Source organism: Hyperoodon ampullatus, assembly GCF_949752795.1.
Source record: "Hyperoodon ampullatus genome assembly, chromosome: 4".
Taxonomy (NCBI): Eukaryota; Metazoa; Chordata; class Mammalia; order Artiodactyla; family Ziphiidae; genus Hyperoodon; species Hyperoodon ampullatus.
In genome coordinates this window covers 43,185,120-43,212,051 of record NC_136917.1, presented here as the reverse complement: position 1 = coordinate 43,212,051, position 26,932 = coordinate 43,185,120, and positions in this window count along the sequence as shown.

The window sequence follows — 26,932 nt, the reverse complement described above, 5'->3', positions numbered from 1 at the left end:
TATAGACAGCGAATCCACTAGGATTCAGAGAAGGAAGTAATCAGCTAGGAGCAATATAATTGGGTGACATTTCCAACATGTCTTCAGAGAACCACTGTAAAATAGTAAAGTGGGCAGTTTTATATGACCATGATTACATACACTGAACTCTTACAACAATAAATTAAAAATGATTATTTTATACTGTCACTTGATGTGGACTACTTCAAGGCTACAAAGCACCTAGATCATGGATAAACCTAGGTTTCAGTGCAAGTAAGGGAAGTCTCCAGCCCTCCATGTACCCAACCACTGTCCCCAAAGAAAACAATAAACCTTGAACTGAAACCCAAGTGAGAAATACTGAGCAAGGAGCAAGTAAGAAAGACCAAAATTATTCTGTGTGTGATACTCATACAGCTGTATTTCTGAGGATCAGCCTTGAGTGAGCCAGTTGTAAACTAGAGGGTAAGGAAGCTGAACCTGGCTTCCGCATAATATTAGGACCTGGAAGGAAGGGAACCAAGTGGTCCTAGGTTGGTAGCCTCCCTTGTCTTCCAGCGAGAGCATCCACCGTTCCTCTTTAGAGAAAAGTATACCCTGTTTGGGACTACAGGAATCCCACAGGGAAGATAAAAAAAAAAATGATCCCACAATCAAAGATGGTAAAAATACACAAGAAAACCAACCATTTTCAGTCAGAGAAATAAGAAGGAAAACAAAACAGAAAACAGACTGAAACCCCTGAGACTTTCACATATTGGAATGATCACATATAGAACAAAAAATAAATTTGGTATGTCTCTTTAAAGGAATAAAAGGAAATTATTTAAAATACAAGCATGCATATCATCAATCTAATTAGAAGCTTGTCAATTTTAATGAGACATTTCAAAGGAAATCATTGACTTTACAGATCCTTTATTTATATTTTGTTCTTCAAAAGACAGAGAGAGATAAGCCATGAACCAAAATTTTTTTTTGAAAAACATGTAAATAATGAAAAAGTTGTGACTAGAATATATAAAAGCTACTGTGAAAGAAGAAAAAGATAAACAACCTAATGGAAAAATGGGCAAAAGGGCTTCAACAGGAGTTACCCCGAAAAGAAAAAAACATATAACCAGTACGCATATGAAGAGTTGCATGACCTCATTAGTAATTGGGGAAATGCAAAGTGAAACATCACTTAGATCTCATTTATGTTTGCTAGATTCGAACAGATTAAGAAGTCTGAAAACATGAAGTGTTGGAGAGAATTGTGATACATTGATTTGGGGAATGCCATCATTTAGGATTATGTTGCTGCATTTTCTTGTGACGTTAAACATTGGCTTATATTATGACTCAGCACTTCCATTCGTGTGTGTGTGTGTGTATGTGCATGTGTGTATACACATATATATATATATATCCTCAAGATATTTTGCACGTGTCGCAGTTGACACATACCAGAATATTCATAAAAGCATTGTTTATAATAGCAAGAAAATGGGAATAACCGAAATGTCCATCAATAGGAGAGTGAGTAAATAAGGTGTAGAATATTTATGCAATGGATTATATGGCAGAGAAAATGAGTGAGTTATGAATATACATATTGTATACTAACCTAGAAATGAATATGAAAATATTGAATAAAATTAGATTATAGGAACATTTTTTGCGTTTTTTCCAACACAAACAACACTAAAGTTATTTTTATTTTTTTAAAGGAAAGAAATGTAAACAAAGTTCAAGATATGGATGATAGTGGTTTCTTCTTGAGGGGGAGGCAGCAGGATGGAATCAGAAAGGGGTATGGTAAATGGAATTCTGGGATTGCCTGCCTTTTGGAAGCAAAGGGTTTAGGAATTTAGCTGCCCTTTACCTGTGGAAGTGTGGTTACTGGAATTGACTGACTGACTTTCAGATGGAGGGACTCTCACTGATTAACTGGCTCTTTAGAAGCTTGTGTACTAGTGCAAAACTGCCATAGATCTATTTGTATGAGCTTTAAACCAGTTCCCTCTGATGGTGACTGCAGAAAATTCGGTCTTTTCCTTGGGGAGTAGGGACCTTTTATTGCCAGTTATGAAGTAAGCCTTATTGTTTTCATTTTAAAGATGAGATGGTTAACTACTTGCTCACGAGTTGCCAGCTACAGAGTGCTAGAGCTGGGATTTGAACCTCAGCCTTTTGACTTCACAGTTTACCATTAACATAAGGTAGCTCTTGTGGAATTATAGCACTCGTCATACTCCGTGTTATAAGGTTATATAATAAGATAATTTTTATCAGAAGCCTTAGAGTTTTTCCCTAGCTTACTGATGCTACTCCCTACTTCCATATCTTGATAAAATGGTACCAGTTGTGCCAACCAGAAACCCAGAATTATCCTTGACATCTCTACATATTTCACCCTATCTCTAATCAACCAGACTCTTAACATTCCTAAACAACTTTATAGCCTGACCATTAGTCTTTGTCTCCGCATGGTTGCCTGAAGAACCTCTTAAAAAAGGCAAGTCTGATTCTGGTACTTTGGGCCACCTTAAAATTATTCTGCTATTCTCATTAGGTCTTAGGGTAAGAATCATATCCTTTCCCTACCTCTCCACCTTATCTCACACCACCAGCCACCCCTCACTGGTCATGCTGACCTTTGTTTTTTTCAGTCTCTTGCTCCTTCGTGCCACAGTGCCTTTCCATGTGCTATTTGATTTGAAATTTGAAACATCCAAGTATATTACTGGTTACTCTCCCTTGTTATGGTCATCCACTAACTCCCAGGCCATGGGCTCAATGTTCTTAAAGATTTTCACTCCTGTGTTGGCTCTCTTTCTTCAAAACTACTCTGGTCATAATTCTTTTTTTTTTTTTTTTTTTTTTTTGCGGTATGCGGGCCTCTCACTGTTGTGGCCTCTCCCGTTGCGGAGCACAGGCTCTGGATGCGCAGGCTCAGCAGCCATGGCTCATGGGCCCAGCCGCTCTGCGGCATGTGGGATCTTCCTGGACTGGGGCACGAACCCGTGTCCCCTGCATCGGCAGGCGGACTCTCAACCACTGTGCCACCAGGGAAGCCCTGGTCATAATTCTTAATGATTACAGTCTCCATTGTAGATAATTTCCTCATTATCCCGGTCAATTCCTTGAATTCTCCTCCTTCCATGAATCTTGTTCTCCATCCTACTTTATCTGACTACTACCCTAGCCATGCCCTAGGCTTATGGTTCTCAAATTTTGGTGTCCATCACAATCACCTCGGGGACTTTTTAAAATAGAGTCCTGGGTCCCCCACCCTAGAGTTATGACTCAGTAAGTCTGGGGTGGGGCTGGAGAATTTTCATTTCTGACAAGTTCAGAGTGATGCTGCTGCTCCTGACCTGAGGGCCACACTTTGGGAACCACAGTGCTACATCTTGTCCTCTGCAATAAGTGCACCACATCTGTGATCTGAATGTCAAGCGTCTCACATTCTAACTCTTTAGCTCAGTTCTTTACTTCTTCTAGTACCCTCCCTCCAACGATTCTTTGACAACCCCAATCTCAAATCATATATAAGAAAATACAGAGTTTTGTAATTATCAAGTGCATGAATGTGTACAGTGATTGGGATGAGTCATTCAGGAGTGGTGTCATTTTCTCTGTGTCTTCAAACTAGAACTTTCTGGAAATTTCCATAGGGTTCTACCTTCCTTTCCATATATATGTATGTATTTATGTATTTATGTATATCTATAGTATATATATATACTAGTCTAATTTTAAAAAAGCAGAGTTGCTAAGCTCTTGGAGGTGAAGTGTTATAAAGGTCATATAAAATATATTAAATTAATAAACTTGATTCATCTCAGGGATAAAGGTGTTAAACAGACACACCCAATTCACTGCTAGATTTTTAATAGTTTCATCAGGCCTTCTGTAATTTCATCTGTGTTCTTTCAAAATATAGGTATTTCAAACATTCATCATACCTGCTTTTATTTTAAGAGAATATTTGAAGCCATATTATTCTATCCTTGAAATGAATAAATAAACCATCCTGTGTGTTTGGTGGTAAAATTTTACCTTTGCAAACACTTCAGCATTGCTTGCAGAAATGATTTCACATCATCCTTAAGTGCAGTCCTATGAGATGATTTGAAAAAGCATTGTTCCCTGATTAGAAAAAAGAGGGATCAGAGATTTCAAGCAGGTTGTCCAAGGACAAAAAGTCAGGTTGGACTTACATATGGACCTTCTGCCTCTACGCCCAGCATTCTTTCCATTTGAGTTAGAGAATCTTGATGGTTGAAGAAACTCCAGAGATCATTTAATTCAGGAGTCCCAAGGAGATATGAAAACCAGTGGTGTCAGCCATAGAGCATGGTAGAGACTGTCTAAAGCAGACTCCAACTGATCGTCATTTTGTAGCTAGAGTATTCCCATATCTTCTGATTTTCAAGGGAAGCTGAAAATAGGGAGTTTTAATGATATCTTTCAAATTTGAAAATACACTTAACTCAGATTAGAAGGAAAACACTAAGTGAGGCCAACTTTAACATGTTGTCTGTTTTGTCTATGGGCTGCTAGTTTGAGACCTGTGATCTAAAATTATAGTGCAGGTGGGAGGCCTTTCTTCTAGAACAGTCCTAGATTGTTAGGCCTTTGCTGAACCATTTCCAGTGATGTAGAACTTTCTATAACTTAATGTGATTGGTTCTATTGTTGGTCATCTTATTGTTCTTAGGTTACTTCTCCTGAGCCCCTTCATCCTATATCTATTCATGATTCCACAGGAAATCATTTTACACATTTGAAGAGAATGTCTGTTTTTCTCAAACCTCCCACCCCCTAATCTTCTTCACAGGCTGAGCATTCATAGTCTTTCAACTATTCATCCTAAATCATGGTTTTAGAGCCCTCATAATCCCAGCTACCCTCTTCTAGAGGTCTCTAAATCTGTTTAATTTCTCCTAATTAGAGTAACCCATCATATTCCATGGTAGCATTTCTTATCCAAGAAATAAAATTAAAGTTTGATATACTGTTACAACATCACTCAAGTTTCAACACATTTTTGAGGCTCTGTTTGGAATAATGTGACACAAAACGTAGCCTGTGTCACACAAGCTCTACTTTTAAAAGTTGGTGAATTATAGACATGACTTGTGATAGAACTGTTCTTCACAAGGGCAAAAGTCTATGCGGCAGCTATAGATTCTAGACTCTAGGGTCTAGAGTAAGGAACTGTGGACATGTTTTTTTTTTTTTTTTTTTTTTTTTTTTTTTTTTTTTTTTTTGCAGTACGCGGGCCTCTCACTGTTGTGGCCACTCCCGCTGCAGAGCACAGGCTCCGGACGCGCAGGCCCAGCGGCCATGGCTCACGGGCCCAGCCGCTCCGCGGCATGTGGGATCTTCCCAGACCGGGGCACGAACCCGTATCCCCTGCATCGGCAGGCGGACTCTCAACCACTGCGCCACCAGGGAAGCCTGTGGACATGTTTTAATTAAATGTTTGTGAATGATTCTCCTAGATAATGCTGGAAGGCCAACTAGTTAATAATAAGAACTATGGTTTATTAGAAACCTACTGTGTACCAAACACTGTTTTAGAATACAGATAATGCATGTAGAATACTTAGCACAATATCTAGCAGGTAGTGATTCAAATAAGTGATAGATATTACCATCATTGTTATTAATACTATTATTATACTTAATATGTCATCTAGTCCTTATTACTCCTTAAGAAATAATTATTACTGCCATTTTACAAAGGAGGAAATTAAGACTTAGCTTAAGTTCTGGGATCATACAACTTAGAAGCATCAGAGCCTGGAGACTGGTCAAACACTGAAACGCATGCTGCTTCTTCTCCCTTGTGCTGTTGTAAAACCGTTGCAATCTAAGATGAACCTGGAATCAAGGTATAACTCTTTGTTCCTTCTGAAGAATTGTCACATTATTTCTCTGTTGTATGATTAGGCAGTGGATTTAATTTTGAATTCAGATGCAGAAATACATGTTTAGCCTTGTCAAGCATTTATTTGTGGTATTGGCCCTGGTCTGTTTAGATCATTTTGAAACTCAAGAATTTCATTCAGTGTATTAAACATGTGACATTCAGACATTTGAAAAGCCCAACTGACTTCTAGGACTTTTCCTAGTTTTTGATTAAAAGATATTGAAAGGCAGCACAAAACAGGGGAAGCAACCAAACAGAGCCTTGGACACAGTCCAAGAGATGCTTTCATTCCTTTAACCTCTCCAGTTTCATATCAATCATGAAGTTCTTTGTGTATGGTGGGTCGACCAGGTATGCCCTTACTATCCGAATCTTATTGTCATCTATCCCACATTTTTTCCATCTTGTTCATAAATTTATAAAGGAATATTTTAGCAGATTCTTTACCAAAACTATATATTCCATAATTATGCAATTCTATCACTCTTATTTAAATTCAGGTGAATTTGGCATGAACTGTTTTTGTTGAACCCATAATGACTTTAGTGATCACTGTTTTCTGATATTGATTCATTCTTGTTGGTTTGAGAGAAGTAACATTTCTTCACTTAAAGGTTCTAAAATGATTTCAGCCTTTAAGTTAATATTGGGGAGGAGAAGAGTCCTATAAACCTAAAAAGCAAGTAATAAAGCAAATCATAATTGTTACAATTAGAATCTGGGCACTAGTAACAATTTTGTATAATCAAATGCCTTCAAAATGAATGTACGGATGTACTGCAAATAGAAAAGATATTTTTACATGATTTGGATAAATAATAGTTTTGGTGTGGGAGGACATTTCAAAGAATGCACAGAAAGTTAATACATAACTCATTCCTTTGCATCTTTCCCCCCCACCCCCAAGGGCAGAGAGTTTATTTAAACAGAGACCAGATCTGACATATTCCATGTATAATTTTCCTATATCTGCTAGGTAGTAAAAGGAAACCACCCTGGAGAAATGCATGAAAGGCTGCATTTAATTTGGGAGGGAAAAAAATAACCGGTGCTTGTCCCTTTTAATTAGCGTACGAAGAACTGTATTTCTCTAAAAATTCCCTTTCTAGAATATATTTATAGAACAGCATCTTAAAATGACAATTTTCTTCAAGAATAAGAACTTTAAAAACTCTTCATACTTTACATTACAAAATAGATTTTAAACAGATATTGCACCTAATAATTTGTGAACAGTTAGGGATCTTTCTCTATGTAATAGCAAACACTGAGGGGCTGGTGGACTGATTTTGGCCTTGGTCAAAGTGACACGAGTCAGGGCTTCTGTGTGAGTGTAGCTATGTTGGAATAAAACTTGACTGCCCTTTAGATGGGGTGTGTGCTCACTAGTTCCTCCAGGCTGCTGTGTACATTCACTGTACCTGACTGGTTCCTGCAAGCATTTGGTTTGTAACCCCTGGGGTAAACACTAGAAGGATGGTCTTATGAAGTGTAAAAAATTTAGACAAGATGATTACACCTCCGTGGAGTAACTATAAAACCTCTTAGGTTCTATATCTAGGAGTTACTCTTTTTTTCCTTCCTTCTTTCCTCCCTCCCTTCCTTCCTTCCTCTCTTCCTCCCTCCCTTCCTTTCCTTCCTCTCTTCTTCCCTCCTTCCCTCCCTCATTCTTCCCCTCCTCTCCCCTCCCCTCCTCTCTTCTTTCCTCCCTCCCTCCCTCTTCCTTCCTTCCTTCCTTTTTTTTTTTAACCAAATGCAATTCTTTGATTATTTCAGGCCTGCTTAGTACCTATGTGTGTAAATAGAGTACAAAGTATTTTGATTAAATATACACAAAATTAAATAATAGATACATTTATGTGTAATGATGATGATGATAAGAGATTATCATAAGGCATAGTTTTAGAGGAGTAGATAGTAAAATTATTTGCCAACAGGAGTTCTGCATTCTTGAGCTTGACAAATTATCAATGGATATGAATGCACGTGTTTGTTATAGTCTTTGACCTATGTACTTGGGCACCCTCACAGCTTCTGTCTCTAAGTGCCATGGAACTTTGAAATAACTGTATTTGTTTGTGGTACAGATTTGATATCAAAGCTCCAAAATTAAAAAAAAAAAGAAAAACATTCTTTTGCTCAAACAAGAGCCAGTTTTCCCCCCTTTTTCATGTTACATTTTTAACTCAGTTGGTGCCATTTTTTTAAGGCATTTCTAACTTTCTTTCTTTATTTTGTAGCCTGATTGTCCAAAGACAGTCTGGGATAATGCAGAGTACTTTGAAGTCAAGTCTATGGCCAGCCCTTTGACCCTGGGCAAATCACTGAGGTCTCTAAGACTTTGTTTTCTATCTGTTTAATGAGACTGAGATTCCCTACTGAGATTCTATAAGGATTAAGTGAGATAATGCATGTAATATCTATAATAATAATAACAAAGTTATTGAAATAACACTTACTAAGCACTAGTCTTTCATTTTCCTCCATCTCATTGCCAAAACTATGGTCTAAATGACCATTTGGGTCTTATTGGTAGAGCATGATATCCATTTAACAGTACCCCTTCTCCCCAGCCCCCTGCATTGTACATTCTCACATGACATGCAGCTGGAGTGATATTTTTAAAACGCAAATATGATCTCATGAGTCTAGGCTGAAGCCCTTCAAAGGCTCTCCATTGCTCCTAGAACACGGTCTACAAGTTTCAGCCTGGTGTGGCCCCTGCTGCCACTTGAGCTGCCTCGTGACCATGCTCCCCATATAGCTCTCAGCTGTCAAGGCATCCTGGCCTGCCTTGTGATTTCTTGCATGTGCCCTGCTCTGCCTCATCGCCTCCTTCCTCATGGGGCCCTTACACAAGCCAGTCTTTCTGCTCAGAGTTTTTCCTCCTGTTCCCAGCTGCTTAATACTTATTCTTATTTCAGACCTCTCCTCCTCTACAGCGATTTCCCCTTCTTCCTGAGGCCACTCCTTCTCAACTTCCTCAGCCAGGTCTGATCCTCCCCACCCCCCAATCTCATGTGCCATAGTACCATACATGCCTCCTTCAGAACACTTAATGCAGTTATAATTTTATATTTATTTGTATGATTATTTAACCCTTATTTATTATATTGTATGATTATTTAATATGTACCTTATCTGCTAGAATAAAAGCCCCATGAGATTAAGGACGAGGTCTTTATCCCCAGGACCTAGTAGATGCCCTGAGATACCAGAGTTGAGTAAATTTTGTTGAGTAAATTAATTTGTGAAACTCAGGGAGTGCCTATGTTCTTTGCATTGAATCCTTACAGTGACACTGTGACATGGATATTATTGTCCCTTTCTTATAGAAGAAGCAAATAAGGCTCAGAGTGTTTTTACAGAGTCTTTGCTTAAGATTGCACAGAGCATTCATGGTGGTGCTGTAGTTTGCATTCAGGTTGCTTCACATCTAAATCCTGTGCTCTTAACCTCTAGGCTTTGCTGCCTCTTGAAGAACCAAATATAAGTGTGCAAGGTGTGTCGCTTTCTGCACAGTTAGAAACTGGCTCATCTTAACTAGCTCTGTTTGTTTTGTTTGTTTGCCATCAAAGTCCGTGGGTTGTATCGAAGCTTTCTGTAGTTCATGGTCAACCATTTGTTGAGTGCTAGGAAGGATCAGGCATTATGCTGCTGAAAAGAAGTCAAAGTTTAGGGGTGAGATAGCTACACAAACAAATAATCCCTCTTGCATTGCACACACAATTCTTTCTCATTGCAATGCATGCAAAGGGCTATGGGAACCTGCCAGAAAGCCTGCCTTATTCTGACTGAGAACAGGAGTTGATGAGAGGCTTCACTGAGGGGGTCATTTCCCAGTAGACTGTGAGGCCCTCAGACGAAGGAGGGCCTTTGTGAACTCATTTCTCCAACAGAGAGGGATATGGTTCCCAGGTATGCATCTGTGTAAGGTCTCTCTTATTCCTTAGATTTAATTGACAAATACATATAATGCAGGGATCACCATTGCTAGCCAGATATCCAAATGTACTGCCTCCCCGCCCTTTCCCAAGTGTGTGCTCTTTGGCCCACGTCACATTTAAAATTGCTTTGAATGAACATGTTTTTAGGCAGAGGTCCCACCACTTTGCCATACTCCCCATCGCTCCCTTGTTGTCTTGCCCTGACTTGACTCACTCATTGATCTTATTTACTTGACCCCTTTTGAGTCTGCAAACCAGGTATGGAATACCAGGGGAACATACTTCTTGAATTAGGAAGCCAGCATCATATTCTGGAAAGAGAACTGAGATAACATTTGGAGTCCTGAGTTTGCTCTTGACCTGATGAAGACCTGTGATTTTGAGTCCTTCTCTGTCTTTCCACATCTAGTAACTGAGAATAATAATCCCTGCCCTGACTTCCTCCTAGAGATATTGTGAAAATCAAATGAGATCATGCACATAAAAATATTTAGTAAATGGAGAGATGTGTTCAAGTATAAGGGACTATAATTAAGAGACAGAGAGCAAGCTGTCCATGAACAGCCTGCCCTATAATTTCTGACACCCGCTGTCAGAAAGAGAGGACTAATTAAAAGGGCAAGAGAGTTACAGAGTCAACGACACACAGGCACAAAGGGAGAAGAGCCCTGCTTCCAATCACCAGTATGGAGTAGAAAAATTGAGATTACAATTTGAATGGAGTCTCAGAGAACTATGCAACAATTACACAAATAATTACGTTACAATGTATTGCATTGGTCTGCAGTTATATGTTATGGTATCAATTATAAAGTGGAACATTAACCACCCTATCTTTAAACCACTTCATAGTGTTGAAAAAACTTTGTTCAATAGTGAGCTCTATTTTTTTCAATAGGCAGGAAGGAGGAAATGTAGTTTTGCTAGCCTTAATTTATAACTGAAAGTTTATTGATAATGCATTTCATTTCATAGGGCTTAATTTCATGCTTGGTAATAGTTGCAGAGGTGTCTGGTGACAATTTATGCATTTGTAATTATCTCTAACCTCTATTTATAATCCTGCCTCAACTTTCTATATTTGATGTCTTTCTCGATGCAGTTTTTGGCTTCAAGTCCGCCCAGTTTTGCAGCCATGAAAGCTGGATAGAATCCAGAAAAGTAGGCGACGTACAGCTGCCTATCTCTGAACTGTGATGAGAATGCACATTAACCTTTCTCTCTTCAAGTGGAGGGGCTGCCAGGGTGCAAGGGGCAACCCCCAACCCCTTTCTTTGAGATTCACTGTGAGATGTTATCATAGCTCACGGAGAAATGTTACTAACTTTAATTTACCGAAATTGAGTGTTCTGTGAGACATTGAATCAAGCTGCTTTCTCCTCGCTGGTAAACACATTTATTAAAACAAAAAAGATTAGTAACTTACTGTGCCCTACCTGGCTGATCCACATTAACAGTGAAAATAACATTCTCATAACCTAGGACGCGATGTTTTATTTATTTATTTATTTTTGTTCTGTTCTGAGACCTCTGCTATGAGACTGATAGAGCCATCAGATCTCTCAAATCTAACATCATAAAACAATTGATCAGGGAGTCATTTACTTTGTGGGGAAAACATATGCTTGGCCCTTCAGTGTAAATCAGAGATCATCCAGCATGCTGTCACAGCTGAGGATTTTCCATCTCATGCAGAGGGATGGGTCAATTCAAAAGGACGGTTTCTTTGAAGTCTTCCTTTTATGGTAAGAATTGCACTGCATTTTCTTTTCCTTACAGGTTTTTGGATGTGCCCATGGGGTAAGGCTTAGTCCTTCTGTGTTCTTATAACCCTGGCAGTATTTCTGAGAACATGTTGTTCCATTTTATGAAACTCCTCTTTTGCAGAGATTTCTCCTCCTCCAAACTGTGAATTACTCAGGAGCTGACATTCACCTTGGTAATGTTGATGGTCCCAGTGTGTGCAGAGTGCTGGGTATGTAGTGGGTGTGTGATTGATGATGGTGTTTAAATACATGCATGGTTTTTGTCATTTTCCTTTTCAAAGTCATGGGGAAAAAAAATAGAACTACAATTTGGTGATTGAAAGTTAGGAATGACTTTCATTACCTGGCTGGCATTCGTATCTTGTCATTTGTTAAATTACAAAATGTGTACATAATGGTGAAGAGCTTGGGCTCTGCGGTCAACCACTCCTCGGTTCAAATGCTCCCTCTGGCACTTACCAGCTGTATGAGCTTCTGAACGTAACTGCCTCAGTTTTCTCATCTATAAAATGGGGGAAATGATACTAGAAGAAGCTGATTTCACTTATGTAAAACAACCCTGGTCAGTCTTAGATCAGCATGCCGAAATGCGAGCAGATTGAGGGACTTCCCTGAGAAATGTAGGGGCTTAACCATAGGACAGTGTTTCAGACACATGTCACAGTTACTTAGAAGTCCAGAAGGGGGAGATTTCTTTGTAGAAAGCTCTCTGTTTTGTGGCTAGATGACAATTTTAAAAGATTCCCCCTCTTCCCATGTCCTCCCACTCTTTCCCCCCAAACAAAATTGTTGTTATGTTGGCCAATCAAAGAGATGTGCCCTGTCTCATGCAGCCTGGTTACCTTCAACCACTGCCCCTGGAGTTGCTGTAGGGATTGAGTGAGATTATGTTCCTAAAGTACTGAGCACTGTCCCTGGCACATAGTTAAGCATCAATAAGCATTGGCTGTTGTTTTTATCATTGTTGTCCAGCCATAGGTGTAACTGTATGTGCCTAGAATTGGTATAAAACATTACTGGTTTATGAGAAATGGAGAACAATTTTAAGCGATGCCTCATTAATATATATTAACCACTTCCTTGAGCAGCTGTCCAAGGAACAGCATTCACCTTCACCTCACATGGGAGCTCTGAGATTGTCATGAGTTGTACATAGTGGTGTGGGGGAAGTGTCTGCCGTAGAGATGACACAGGTTGGCATCAAACTGACCCCTCCTGAAAATGTCCTCAAAGCATCTCAGACCTCAGTTATGTTTCTGGGGTAGATAGAGTTGGATGTGTGTCTTTGCCAGTCATTCTGCACAGTAAGTGGTGCTTGACACCAGGGTTGTCTGTGAAACATGGACCACAGGCTGGGATGGAGGGCTGTCTGCAGGGATGGGCAGGAAGCTGACACTTGGCTCATCACTGGGGCTTCTGCCTTGGTACTGTATATTCTGACTCAATTTCTGAGCAGGGTGGTAGCAGGCATTGCTGGGCTGGAAGACAAGAAACCTGGGTTAATATTTTAGTTGCAAGAGACAGAGATTATAGAATCATGGAAGGCTCAGAGCATGGAAGGCTCAGGACTTGTCTATAATAGCATTGAGCTAGTATTTATTGAGTCTGTATTATATGGCAGGCATGGCATTAAGTGATTTTCATATATTATAACTTATTTAATTCTTGCAGTAGCCCTGCAAATTAAGCAATATTTTACGTATTTTCATTTGCAGCAGATATGCTAAAGGTTTTGCATATATCACCTCATTTAATTTTTATAAATTTCAGTTGGGACTGGTGATATTATATTTGGAAATGGAAAGTCTGAACCTTAAAGAGTTTAAGTGATTTGTTCAGCCACAAACAGTTACTAAGTGGCAGAGCCAGGTGGTGAACCCAAGTGTCTGTGAGAGCAATACCCAAACACCTAACTACAACTCTCTCCTGTCTCATGTCTCACTTAGTGTGGTTGAGACTAGCAGCTGTAAGGAACACGCCCCAGGATGTTGGATGGATCTTCTTCAGGATCAGAGTTCTTTTTATGCTCTCCAGCTCACTGTGTGGACTTGCATGGCCCACAGAGTCCATCCAGCTCTGGCCTGGTGTGTTTCTGCTCCTAATTCAGCCCATCCAGCCTTTTAAGTGAACGCCTTGAATTGAAGTTCCCCATAATGTTTAGTTTTGTTCTGAGATATCCACAGAGCCAGGATATAACAACCATGATAGAATGACTTCCTAGATTGTTTACCAGCTCTAAAGATGTTTGCCTACTCCTACTTCTACTATTTCCGCAAACTATTGGGAGGAGAAGGGTGGTCTCTGTATGCAAGTTGTTGATGATTGAAGTCATTGAGAATTGTATCATGTCACGAGAGAAATTTGCAAAAGGATAATTGGCAAGTGTAGTTTCTCATTTCCTGTGGCTTAGACTGATTATGGCTTTCCCACCCCCCTTTCTTCATGGATATGATCAATTCGGAAAGGCTAATAGCCTTCTATTTTATGCCTTTGTTGTCCTCCGGCAAGTTGGTGGTCAGCTGACTCTGGTATTTCACTGTGGGGCTTATGTATTATCCTGTGGTTGAAAAACTTCAAGATTTGATGAAGTCTCCAATTTGTCCAAAACTTTCTGGTACTAAATTCGCATTATACAACTTAGACATTAACCTTGGTTGAGCATGTATTTTTGGTAGCATAGCCAAGGGGCTGAAATCAATATTTTAGTTTTGTGTAGTACAGGACATTACTGAGTTACAAGTGAATTACATCACCTCTCTCCTCTCCTGTCTCCTGCCCCTTTTCCTCTCTGCTGCTTATTTATTACACTCCTCTCTGTCTTTTATCTTCTTCCTTCCAGAATGGAACACATTCTTCACAGATTCTAACCATGCAGAATAACCATTTATATGGGTTGGCCAAAAAGTTCGTTAAGGGCTTCCCTGGTGGCGCAGTGGTTGAGAGTCCGCCTGCCGATGCAGGGGACACGGGTTCGTGCCCCGGTCTGGGAAGATCCCACATGACGCGGAGCGGCTGGGCCCGTGAGCCATGGCCGCTGAGCCTGCGCGTCCAGAGCCTGTGCTCCGCAACGGGAGAGGCCACAACAGTGAGAGGCCCGCGTACCGCAAAAAAAAAAGTTTGTTAAGGTTTTTCCACGTTATGGAAAAACCCGAACAAGCTTTTTTGCCAACTCAATATTAATTATTTAAGACTTTCTGGAAATCCGTAGTTTCAGTGCTTAGGACTTGTGTACAGAGGATGTGTAGACAAGGGTGTCGTCTTCTTTGAATCCATAAGTTAGCAGTGTTCATATTTCATCGACAAGAGTAATTTTGGTGAGATGTTCACCATTAGGAAGTAAATGACCAAATGTATTACTGATTAGTGAAGTGCTGTAATTTAACACACATCCTTTCCTTTCTCATCCTCACCTGGACCCAATGGAGAGGCCATCTGGTTTCAACTCCTCCCTCTGTTGGACCTCCAGACCTTAGTTGCATCAGTTACTCCTCAGCTGTTATCAAATTCTTTGGGTCATATGGCTTTTAAGCCATTGGCTCTGCTGCCAGGACCCAGGGCTTTTCCACGAGGTAATCCGGTCATGCCTCTGCACGTAAATTTCATCAGTCTGCTTTATGTCAAAGCACCTTCTAGGAACTGACCCATAAGCAGTTTCCATGTTTCTCACCACCATCCTCACCCTCACCACTACCATCATCATCATTATCATCATCATTATGCTTGCCAATTATTGAGCCCTTACTAGCATGCCACATGTTCTGCTAAGAAGTACGTTCCTAACTATTCCATGTCATTCTGCGAGGCAAGTATTATTATCCCTCCTTTACCAATGAGATCTCTGAATGTCAGGAAAGTGAAATTATTTGAACAAGTCCAGATAGTCACTAAATGGCTGAGCTGGATTGGTATGCCTCTTGTGTTTGGTTCTGAAACCTATTTCAAGCATCACTGTGCAATTATACTATTCGTCCTCTTCCTGATTCCCCCTGTCCCTTTCCCAAGCACACCTAGGCTTGTTGGGGAGGGAAAAAACAAATACAAGACCTGATAATTGTGAAAGAATGCTGTCCAGCTCAGGTACTAACCAGCTGGTGATGTTGGACAAGTCACATCTGATTTTAGGTTACCCATCTGAAAAAGAAAGACAACTGAATGAAATGGTGCTTAGTGTTCCTCCCAGTCAAAATTTCTCTGATTTTCCTGACCTCTCTGCTAATTACCATGGAAAACAACAAAAACATCTCAGATTTTCATAAAATTGCTCTCTGATAATAATAACAGTAAGATCTATGGTGCTTTACAATTTGCATTCTACCTTTGCATATTTTGATAATAACAGTAGTAATAATAATAGCACCTATCACTTAGTTAGCACTTGCCGTGTGCCAGGCATTAATTTAATCTTTATGGCGGCACTAAAAGTTTGTCTTCACCTATATCACTTATCAAAACCTACCCATTTATCATAATACAATTCATTGTATTACAGCATTCCTTCCAATACTTAGTTTAGTTTAGTTTTGTTTTTTAATTTCTCATATTTCCAATTTTGCTGCAGCAATGTGTACTTACTTAGGAGTAAAGAGTACCCCGAGCAGGTGAATTAGATCTGTATCTTCAGAAGCACAGCAACAGCGAAAAGACGTTATCGATTTGTGCTCTCTGCTTTCCGCACCTTCAGTGTGTGCAGACACACACTGTTGTAGAGGAGCTGAATTGGCACCCTGGACTTGGGCAACTGCTGCTGAAAGATGATGTGCTGAGAATGGAAATCTTCTGTACCTGAGTGATGCCTCATGTTTGTTTCAGAACAGTATAATTGATACATGTTCTTTTCCTTTTGTTGTCATTTTTTTAACATCTTTATTGGAGTATAATTGCTTTAAAATGGTGTGTTAGTTTCTGCTTTATAACAAAGTGAATCAGTTATACATATACATACGTCCCCATATCTCTTTCCTCTTGTGCCTCCCTCCCTCCCACCCCTCTAGGTGGTCACATAGCGCCGAGCTGATCTCCCTTTGCTATGCGGCTGCTTACCACTAGCTATCTATTTTACATTTGGTAGTGTATATATGTCCATGCCACTCTCTCACTTTGTCCCAGCTTACCCTTCCCCCTCCCCGTATTCTCAAGTCCATTCTGTAGTAGGTCTGTGTCTATATTCCCATCTTGCTCCTAGGTTCCTCATGACCATTTTATTTATTTATTTATTTTAGATTCCATATATATGTGTTAACATACGGTATTTGTTTTTCTCTTTCTGACTTATTTCACACTGTATGACAGACTCTAGATCCACCCACCTCACTAAAAGTAACTCAGTTTCGTTTCTTTTTATGCCTGAGTAATATTCCATTGTATATATGTGCCACATTTTCTTTATCCATTCATCTGTCTATGGACACTTAGGTTGCTTCCATGTCCTGGCTATCGTAAATAGTGCTGCAATGAACTTTGTGGTACATGACTATTTTTGAATTATGGTTTTCTCAGGGTATATGCCCAGTAGTGGGATTGCTGGGTTATATGGTAGTTCTATTTGTAGTTTTTTAAGGAACCTCCATAGTGTTCTCCATAGTGGCTGTACCAATTCACATTCTCACCAGCAGTGCAAGAGTGTTCCTTTTTTTCCACACCCTCTCCAGCATTTATTGTTTCTAGATTTTTGGATGATGGCCATTCTGACTGGTGTGAGATGATATCTCATTGTAGTTTTGATTTGCATTTCTCTAATGATTAAAGATGTTGAGCATTCTTTCATGTGTTTGTTGGCAGTCTGTATATCTTCTTTGGAGAAATGTCTATTTAGGTCTTCTGCCCATTTTTGGATTGGGTTGTTTGTTTTTTTGATATTGAGCTGCATGAACTGCTTGTATGTTTTGGAGATTAATCCTTTGTCAGTTGCTTCATTTGCAAATATTTTCTCCCATTCTAAGGGTTGTCTTTTCATCTTGTTTATGGTTTCCTTTGCTGTGCAAAAGCTTTTAAGTTTCATTAGGTCCCATTTGTTTATTTTTGTTTTTATTTCCATTTCTCTAGGAGGTGGGTCAAAAAGTATCTAGCTGTGGGCTTTCCTGGTGGCACAGTGGTTGAGAATCCGCCTGCCAATGCCAGGGATACGGGTTTGTGCCCCGGTCCAGGAAGATCCCACATGCTGCGGAGCGGCTAGGCTCATGAGCCATGGCCGCTGAGCCTGCACGTCTGGAGCCCCTGCTCCGCAATGGGAGAGGCCACAACAGTGGGAGGCCCGCGTACCGAAAAAAAATAAAACCAAGTATCTAGCTGTGATTTTTGTCATAGAGCATCTGCCCATGTTTTCCTCTAAGGGTTTGATAGTGTCTGGCCTTACATTTAGATTTTTAATCCATTGTGAGTTTATTTTTGTGTATGGTGTTAGGGAGTGTTCTACACTACAGTTACATGTAACTGTCCAGTTTTCCCAGCACCAGTTATTGAAGAGGCTGTCTTTTCTCCATTGTATATTCCTGCCTCCTTTATCAGAGATAAGGTGACTATATGTGTGTGGGTGTATCTCTGGGCTTTCTATCCTGTTCCATTGATCTATATATTTTTTTGTGCCAGTCCCATGCTGTCTTGATTACTGTAGCTTTGTAGTATAGTCTGAAGACAGGGAGCCTGATTCCTCCAGCTACGTTTTTCTTTCTCAGGATTGCTTTGGCTCTTCAGGGTCTTTTGTGTTTCCATACAAACTGTGAAGTTTTTTGTTCTAGTTCTGTGAAAAATGCCAGTGGTAGTTTGATAGGGATTGCATTGAATCTATAGATTCCTTTTGGTAGTATAGTCATTTTCACAATGTTGATTCTTCCAATCCAAGAACATGGTATATCTCTCCATCTGTTTGTATCATCTTTAATTTCTTTCATCAGTGTCTTATAGTTTTCTGCATACCGGTCTTTTGTCTCCTTAGGTAGGTTTATTCCTAGGTATTTTATTCTTTTTGTTGCAGTGGTAAATAGGACTGTTTCCTTAATTTCTCTTTCAGATTTTTCATCATTAATGTATAGGAATGCAAGAGATTTCTGTTCATTAATTTTGTATCCTGCTACTTTACCAAATTCATTGATTAGCTCTAGTAGTTTTCTGGTGGAATCTTTAGGATTCTCTTTGTATAGTATCACGTCGTCTGCAAACAGTGACAGCGTTACTTATTCTTTTCCAATTTGGATTCCTTTTATTTCTTTTTCTTCTCCAATTGCTGTGGCTAAAACTTCCAAAACTATGTTGAATAATAGTGGTGAGAGTGAGCAACCTTGTCTTGTTCCTGATCTTAGTGGAAATGGTTTGTTTTTCACCATTGAGAATGATGTTGGCTGTGGGTTTGTCATATATGGCCTTTATTATGTTGAGGACAGTTCCCTCTGTGCCTCGTTTCTGGAGGGTTTTTATCATAAATGGGTGTTGAATTTTGTTGAAAGCTTTCTGTGCATCTACTGAGATGATCTTACGGTTTTTCTCGTTCAATTTGTTAATATGGTGTATCACGTTGATTGATTTGCGTATATTGAAGAATCCTTGCATTCCTGGGATAAACCCCACTTGATCATAGTGTATGATCCTTTTAATGTGCTGTTGGACTCTGTTTGCTAGTATTTTGTTGAGGATTTTTGCATCTATGTTCATCAGTGATAGTGGCCTGTAGTTTTCTTTCTTTGTGACATCTTTGTCTGCTTTTGGTATTAGGTTGATGGTGGCCTTGTAGAATGAGTTTGTGAGTGTTCCTCCCTCTGCTATATTTTGGAAGAGTTTGAGAAGGATAGGTGTTAGCTCTTTTCTAAATGTTTGTTAGAATTCGCCTGTGAAGCCATCTGGTCCTGGGCTTTTGTTTGTTGGAAGATTTTTTTTTTTTTTTTTTTTTGCGGTATGCGGGCCTCTCACTGTTGTGGCCTCTCCCATTGCGGAGCACAGGCTCCGGACGCGCAGGCTCAGCGGCCATGGCTCACGGGCCCAGCTGCTCCGCGCCACGTGGGATCTTCCCGGACCGGGGCACAAACCCGTGTCCCCTGCATCGGCAGGCGGACCCTCAACCACTGCGCCACCAGGGAAGCCCTGTTGGAAGATTTTTAATCACAGTTTCAATTTCAGTGCTTGTGATTGGTCTATTCATATTTTCTATTTCTTCCTGGTTTAGTCTCAGAAGGTTGTGCATTTCTAAGAATCTGTCCATGTCTTCCAGGTTGTCCATTTTATTGGCATGTAGTTGCTTGTAGTAATTTCTCATGACCCTTTGTATTTCTGCATTGTCAGTTATTCTCCTTTTTCATTTCTAATTCTATTGATTTGAGTCTTCTCCCCTTTTTTTTTTTTTTTTGATGAGTCTGGCTAATGGGTTATCAATTTTGTTTATCTTCTCAAAGAACCAGCTTTTAGTTTTACTGATCTTTGCTGTCGTTTTCTTCATTTCTTTTTCATTTATTTCTGATCTGATCTTTATGATTTCTTTCCTGCTGCTAACTTTGGGGTTTTTTTCTTCTTCTTTCTCTAAGTGCTTTAGGTGTAAGTTAGGTTATTTGAGATATTTCTTGAGGTAGGATTGTATTGCTATACACTTCCCTCTGAGAACTGCTTTTGCTGCGTCCCATAGGCTTTGGGTCATCATGTTTTCATTGTCATTTGTTTCTAGGTATTTTTTTAATTTCCTCTTTGCTTTCTTCAGTGATCTCTTGGTTATTAAGTAGTGTATTGTTTAGCCTCCATGTGTTTTTATCTTTTACAGATTTTTTTCTTCTAATTGATATTGAGTCTCATAGCATTTTGGTCAGAAAAGATACTTGATACGATTTCAATTTTCTTAAATTTACCAAGGCTTGGTTTATGACCCAAGGTATGATCTATTGTGGAGAATGTTCCATGAGCAATTGAGAAGAAGGTGTATTTTGTTGTTTTTGGATGGAATGTCCTATAAATATCAGTTAAGTGCATCTTGTTTAATGTATCATTTAAAGCTTGTGTTTCCTTATTTATTTTCATTTTGGATGATCTGTCCCTTGGTGAAAGTGGGGTATTAAAGTTCCCTTGTATGATTGTGTTACTGTGAATTTTCCCTTTTATGGCTGTTAGTATTTGCCTTATGTATTCAGGTGCTCCTATGTTGGGTGCATAAATATTTACAATTCTTATATCTTCTTCTTTGATTGATCCCTTGATCATTTTGTAGTGTCCTTCTTTGTCTATTGTAATAATCTTTGTTTTAAAGTCTATTTAGTCTGATATGAGAATTGCTAATCCAGCTTCCTTTTGATTTACGTTTCCATGGAATATCTTTTTCCATCCCCTCACTTTCTGTCTGTATGTGTGCCTAGGTTCTAATTGGGTCTCTTGTAGACAGCATATATATGGTCTTGTTTTTGTATCCATTCAGCCAGTCTGTTTCTTTTGGTTGGAGCATTTAATCCATTTACCTTTAATGCAATTATGTATTTGTATGCCCCTATTACCAGTTTATTAATTGTTTTGGGTTTATTACTGTAGGTCTTTTCCTTCTCTTGTGTTTCCTGCCTAGAGAAGTTCCTTTAGCATTTGTTGTAAAGCTCGTTTCGTGGTGCTGAATTCTCTTAGCTTTTACTTGTCTGTAAAGCTTTCAATTTCTCCATCAAATCTGAATGAGATCCTTGCTGGGTAGAGTAATCTTGGTTGCAGGTTTTTCTCCTTCATCACTTGAAATATGTCCTGCCAATCCCTTCTGGCTTGCAGAGTTTCTGCTGAAAGATCAGCTGTTAACCTTATGGGGATTCCCTTGCGTGATATTTGTTCTTTTTCCCTTGCTGCTTTTAATATTTTTTGCTTGTATTTAATATTTGATAATTTGATTAATATGTGTCTTGGCATGTTTCTCCTTGGATTTTTCCTATATGGGACTCTCTTAGGTTCCTGGATTTGATTAACTATTTCATTTCCCATATTACGGAAGTTTTCAACTATAATCTCTTCAAATATTTTCTCAGTCCCTTTCTTTTACTCTTCTTCTTCTGGGACCCCTATAATTAGAATGTTGGTGTGTTTAATGTTGTCCCCAAGGTCTCTGAGACTTTCCTCCATTCTTTTTTCTTTTTCTGCTCTGCAGTAGTTATTTCCACTATTTTATATTCCAGGTCACTTATCCGTTGTTCTGCACCAGTTATTCTGCTATTGATGTCTTGTAGAGAATTTTGAATTTCATTTATTGTTGTTCATCATTGTTTGTTTGCTCTTTAGTTCTTCTAGGTCCTTGTTAACATTTCTTGTATTTTCTCCTTTCTATTTCCAGTATTTTGGATCATCTTTACTATCATTATTCTGAATTCTTTTTCAGGTAGACTGCCTCTTTCCTCTTCATTTGTTAGGTCAGGTGGGTTTTTACATTGCTCCTTCATCTGCTGTGTGTTTCTCTGTCTTCTCATTTTGCTTAACTTACTGTGTTTGGGGTCTCCTTTTCGCAGGCTGCAGGTTCGTAGTTCCTGCTGTTTTTGGTGTCTGCCCCCAGCCGCTAAGGTTGGTTCAGTGGGTTGTGTAGGCTTCCTGCTGGAGGGAACTAGTACCTGTGTTCTGTTGGATGAGGCTGGATCTTATCTTTCTGGTAGGCAGGTCCATGTCTGGTGGTGTGTTTTGGGGTGTCTGTGGCCTTATTATGATTTTAGGCAGCCTCTCTGCTAATGGGTTGGGTTGTGTTCCTGTCTTGCTAGTTGTTTGGCATAGGCTGTCCAGCACTGTAGCTTCTTGGTCGTTGAGTGGAGCTGGGTATTGGCGTTGAGTTAGAGATCTCTAGGAGATTTTTGCCATTTGATATTACGTGGAGCTGGGAGTTCTCTTGTGGACCAGTGTCCTGAACTTGGCTCTCCCACCTCAGAGGCTCAGCCCTGACACCTGGCTGGAGAACTAAGAGCCTGTCATCCACACGGTTCAGAATAAAAGGGAGAAAAAGAAAGAAAGAAAGAAAGAAAGAAGAAGATAATATAAAATACAATAAAGTAATTAAAATAATTATTAAAAAATTTTTAAAAAGTAATAAAAAGAAGTAAGAGGGCTTCCCTGGTGGCGCAGTGGTTGAGAGTCCGCCTGCCGATGCAGGGGACACGGGTTCGTGCCCCGGTCTGGGAGGATCCCACGTGCCGCGGAGCGGCTGGGCCCGTGAGCCATGGCCGCTGAGCCTGTGCTCCGGAGCCTGTGCTCCGCAAGGGGAGAGGCCACAACAGTGAGAGGCCCGCCTACCGCAAAAAAAAAAAAAAAAAAAAAAAAAAAAAAAAAAAAAAGAAGTAAGAAAGAAAGAAAGTAAAAAAAAGAGCAACCAAACCAAAAAACAAATCGACCAATGATAACAAGTGCTAAAAACTATAGTAAAAAACAAAACAAAACAGGGCTTCCCTGGTGGCGCAGTGGTTGAGAATCTGCCTGCTAATGCAGGGGACACGGGTTCAAGCCCTGATCTGGGAAGATCCCACATGCCGCGGAGTAACTAGGCCCGTGAGCCACAACTACTGAGCTTGCGCGTCTGGAGCCTGTGCTCTGCAACAAGAGAGGCCGCGATAGTGAGAGGCCCACGCACCGTGATGAAGAGTGGCCCCCACTTGCCACAACTAGAGAAAGCCCTCGCACAGAAATGAAGATCCAACACAGCAAAATAAATAAATTAATTAATAAACTCGTATCCCCAACACCTTAAAAAACCAAAAAACAAAAACAAAATGGACAGACAGAACCCTAGGACAAATGGTAAAAGCAAAGCTATACAGACAAAATCACACGCAGAAGCATACACATACACACTCACAAAAAGAGAAAAAGGGAAAATAATATATATATCATTTCTCCTAAAGTCCATCTCCTCAATTCGGGATGATTCATTGTCTATTCAGTTATTCCACAGATGCAGGGTACATCAAGTTGATTGTGGAGATTTATTCCACTGCTCCTGAGGTTGCTGGGAGAGATTTCCCTTTCTTTGTCCACACAGCTCCTGCAGTTCAGCTTTGGATTTAGACCAGCCTCTGTGTGTAGGTCGCCTGAGGGCGCCTGTCCTTCGCTCAGACAGGACAGGGTTAAAGGAGCAGCTGATTCAGGGGCTCGGGCTCACTCAGGCCATGGGGAGGGAGGGGTACGGAATGCGGGGTGAGCCTGTGGTGGCAGAGGCCGGCGTGACGTTGCAGCAGCCTGAGGTGCGCTGTGTGTCCTCCCGGGGAAGTTGTCCCTGGATCACGGGACCCTGGCAGTGGCGGGCTGCACAGGCTTCTGGGAGCGACGGTGTGGATAGTGACCTGTGGTTGCACACAGGCTTCTTGATGGCTGCAGCAGCAGCCTTAGCATCTCATGCCTGTCTTTGTTGTCCGCGCTGATAGCCGCGGCTCGTTCCTGCCTCTGGAGCTTGTTTAGGCGGTTTCTGAATCCCCTCTCCTCGCCCACCCAGAAACAATGGTCTCTTGCCTCTTAGGCAGTTCCAGACTTTTCCCAAAACTCCTCCCAGCTAACTTTGGTGCACTGGTCCCCTTCAGGCTGTGTTCACGCCGCCAACCCCAGTCCTCTCCGTGGGATCTGACTTCCAAAGCCCGAGCCTCAGCTCCCAGCCCCCACCCATCCTGGCAGGTGAGCAGACAAGCCTCTTGGGCTGGTGAGTGCCGTTCGGCACCGATCCTCTGTGTGGCAATCTCTCCGCTTTGCCCTCCGCACCCCTGTTGCTGTGCTCTCCTCCGCGGCTCCGAAGCTTCCCCCCTCCGCCACCCGCAGTCTCCACCCACGAAGGGGCTTCCTAGTGTGTGGAAACCTTTCCTCCTTCACAGCTCCCTCCCAGAGGTGCAGGTCCCGTCCCTATCCTTTTGTCTCTATTTTTTCTGTTTTCTTTTGCCCTACCCAGGTACGTGGGGAGTTTGTTGCCTTTTGGGAGGTCTGAGGTCCTCTGCCAGCGTTCAATAGGTGTTCTGTAGGAGCTGTTCCACATGTAGATGTATTTCTGATGTATTTGTGGAGAGGGAGGTGATCTCCATGTCTTACTCTTCCACCATCTTGAAGCTCCTCTTTGGTTTTTCTATTTTGTTTTGTATGGTAGCCAGGGTTGAACCCATTGTCTTCCTCCTGCAATCCAAAACCTTCCCTCTTCCCACACTCTGCAGTGTTCACCCTTGGTGTAAGAAGAATCTTCTTTTCCTTATTCTTTCACCTTCCACATCCAGCCAACTGCAAAATGTCTTTCATATATTCTCATTCTTTCCTTTGACTCTTTTACTCTTTGGTGATGCATTGGCCTGGCCTATTGCCATGGCCCTCTTCCCAGTCTCCATCCATTATACGTTCATACTGGCAGCAGCGTAATCCTTCTAAAACCAAGAGAGAATAGTTGTACTCTCTTGATTAGAAAGTTTATATGAGTCCCTAGTGCTCATGGGATAAATACAGCCTCCCTTGTTTTGCCCTCAAGACCCTGCGTGATGTGGTCTCACCAACTGTGTCCTTTCATATAGTTACGGGAAATTTCTTTCATTCCTTAGACCATGATTTGCACTTTTTCTCTTTTACATTTTTGTTAGTCACCCTGTGTCTCTTTTTTTTCCTACTGTGTTAACACTTAATGTATACTGCTTTATGTCATAGCTATTGTAGTTACATGAATCTCCTTTTTCCATTCATTCATTCAGTGAATCTTCATAGCGTGACTTCTGTGTATTAGGTGTTATGCTAGGTACTGAAGATACAGCACAGAACAGAAAAGTCCACCACGTCCCTGCCCCCTCCCCAGACCCAGGCAAAGCCCAAGGAGACAAGCAAATAAAGTAATTGCCACATGGAAAAAGCGCTGGGAAGAGAACTAACATGGGACTGAGAGAGAAAATAATGGTGACGATGGTAGGGTTGGGGAGAAAGGAGGGTAAGATGAGGAAAAGTCTAGCTGAGGAGGTTGCATTTATTTTAAGATTGGCCTGAAGTACAGGAAGGAGCCAGCCAACCTGCTGTGGGCTGAGTGGGGGGACAACATTCCGGGCAGAAGGAATATCAAGCAGGAGTCTATTCATACACCTTGAAGCTAGAAAATGCTTGGCTGTATAAGGATCTGAAAAAGGACTTTGGCTGGAAGAAGGAGATGGACGGAGAGAGTAGCAGAAGGTGATGCTGGAAAAGTAGGAGTCTTCAAAGTCAGGCCCTTAAAGTCAGGTAATGAGTTTGGATTTTAGTCCAAGGGCAATGGCATGCTGCTGGAGGCTTTTAAACAGGGAAGTGAGATTATAAATCCAGTTTATCCCTTCCTGCATTGCCCTCAGCACTGGTCACAGTGCCCTGAATATAACTGTTGCCGAGTGAGTACTTGTTGCATTATTGAATGCTGTGGCTGTGATTGATTATAGAATTAGCCACACTTCAGCAGGGGATGGATTTAGTCCTCTTTTCCAGTTTTTATCCAGCAAGCTAGATAAGTTCATAAAAAGGTAACTTTCCTGGTAATCTCCTATTTTCGGTTCATTTATCACATACTGAGTAATGGCTCTGGTTTTGCTTTAAAAAACTTCAGTATTCTGGATATTTGAACTTTTCTTTAAATCCCATTGAGAAGTTCTTTTTTTCTTTACCAAAAGAAGTTTGAATTTTTGATATCAAAAATCATGGAGGGGGGCTTCCCTCGTGGCGCAGTGGTTGAGAGTCCGCCTGCCGATGCAGGGGACACGGGTTCGTGCCCCGGTCCGGGAGGATCCCACATGCCGCGGAGCGGCTGGACCCGTGAGCCATGGCCGTTGAGCCTGCGCATCCGGAGCCTGTGCTCCACAACGGGAGAGGCCACAACAGTGAGAGGCCCACATACCGCAAAAAAAAAAAAAAAAAAAAATCATGGAGGTGCTGCTGTATTCTGAACCACAAAATATATACTTTTTTAGTGGCTTAGAATATAGATGGCAGTTTGATGCCCAGAGATTTAAAGTCCCTTGTCCAAAGGCATCCAGTTAGTTAACACTCAGACTTCCTGGATCCCTACTGTGCTCTGCCATGTTGCTACTTTTTATTTAATGGTGGTGATTCTCTAGCTTCTTCTTTAATGCAGTACAATGTTAGTAAGCAGAATGCCTGATAAATATTTGCATCATGCTCTTAAAAAAACAGCTTTGAAAAGCTACTCATTTGATTTTTATGAAGAAATAATTGAGAAACTTGCTCCAGTTTACCTTTTAGTTAACAACCTGCATTGGTCGGAATCTATTTGTTACAAGTGACAGAAACCAAATTCAGAACAGGGAATATATTCGTATATATAGGTAAGCCATGGGAGATAGATCTGAACTCAGATACTGTTTGTTTGGACCAATGAATAGAGAGGGAGGGGAAGTAATTCACAGCCC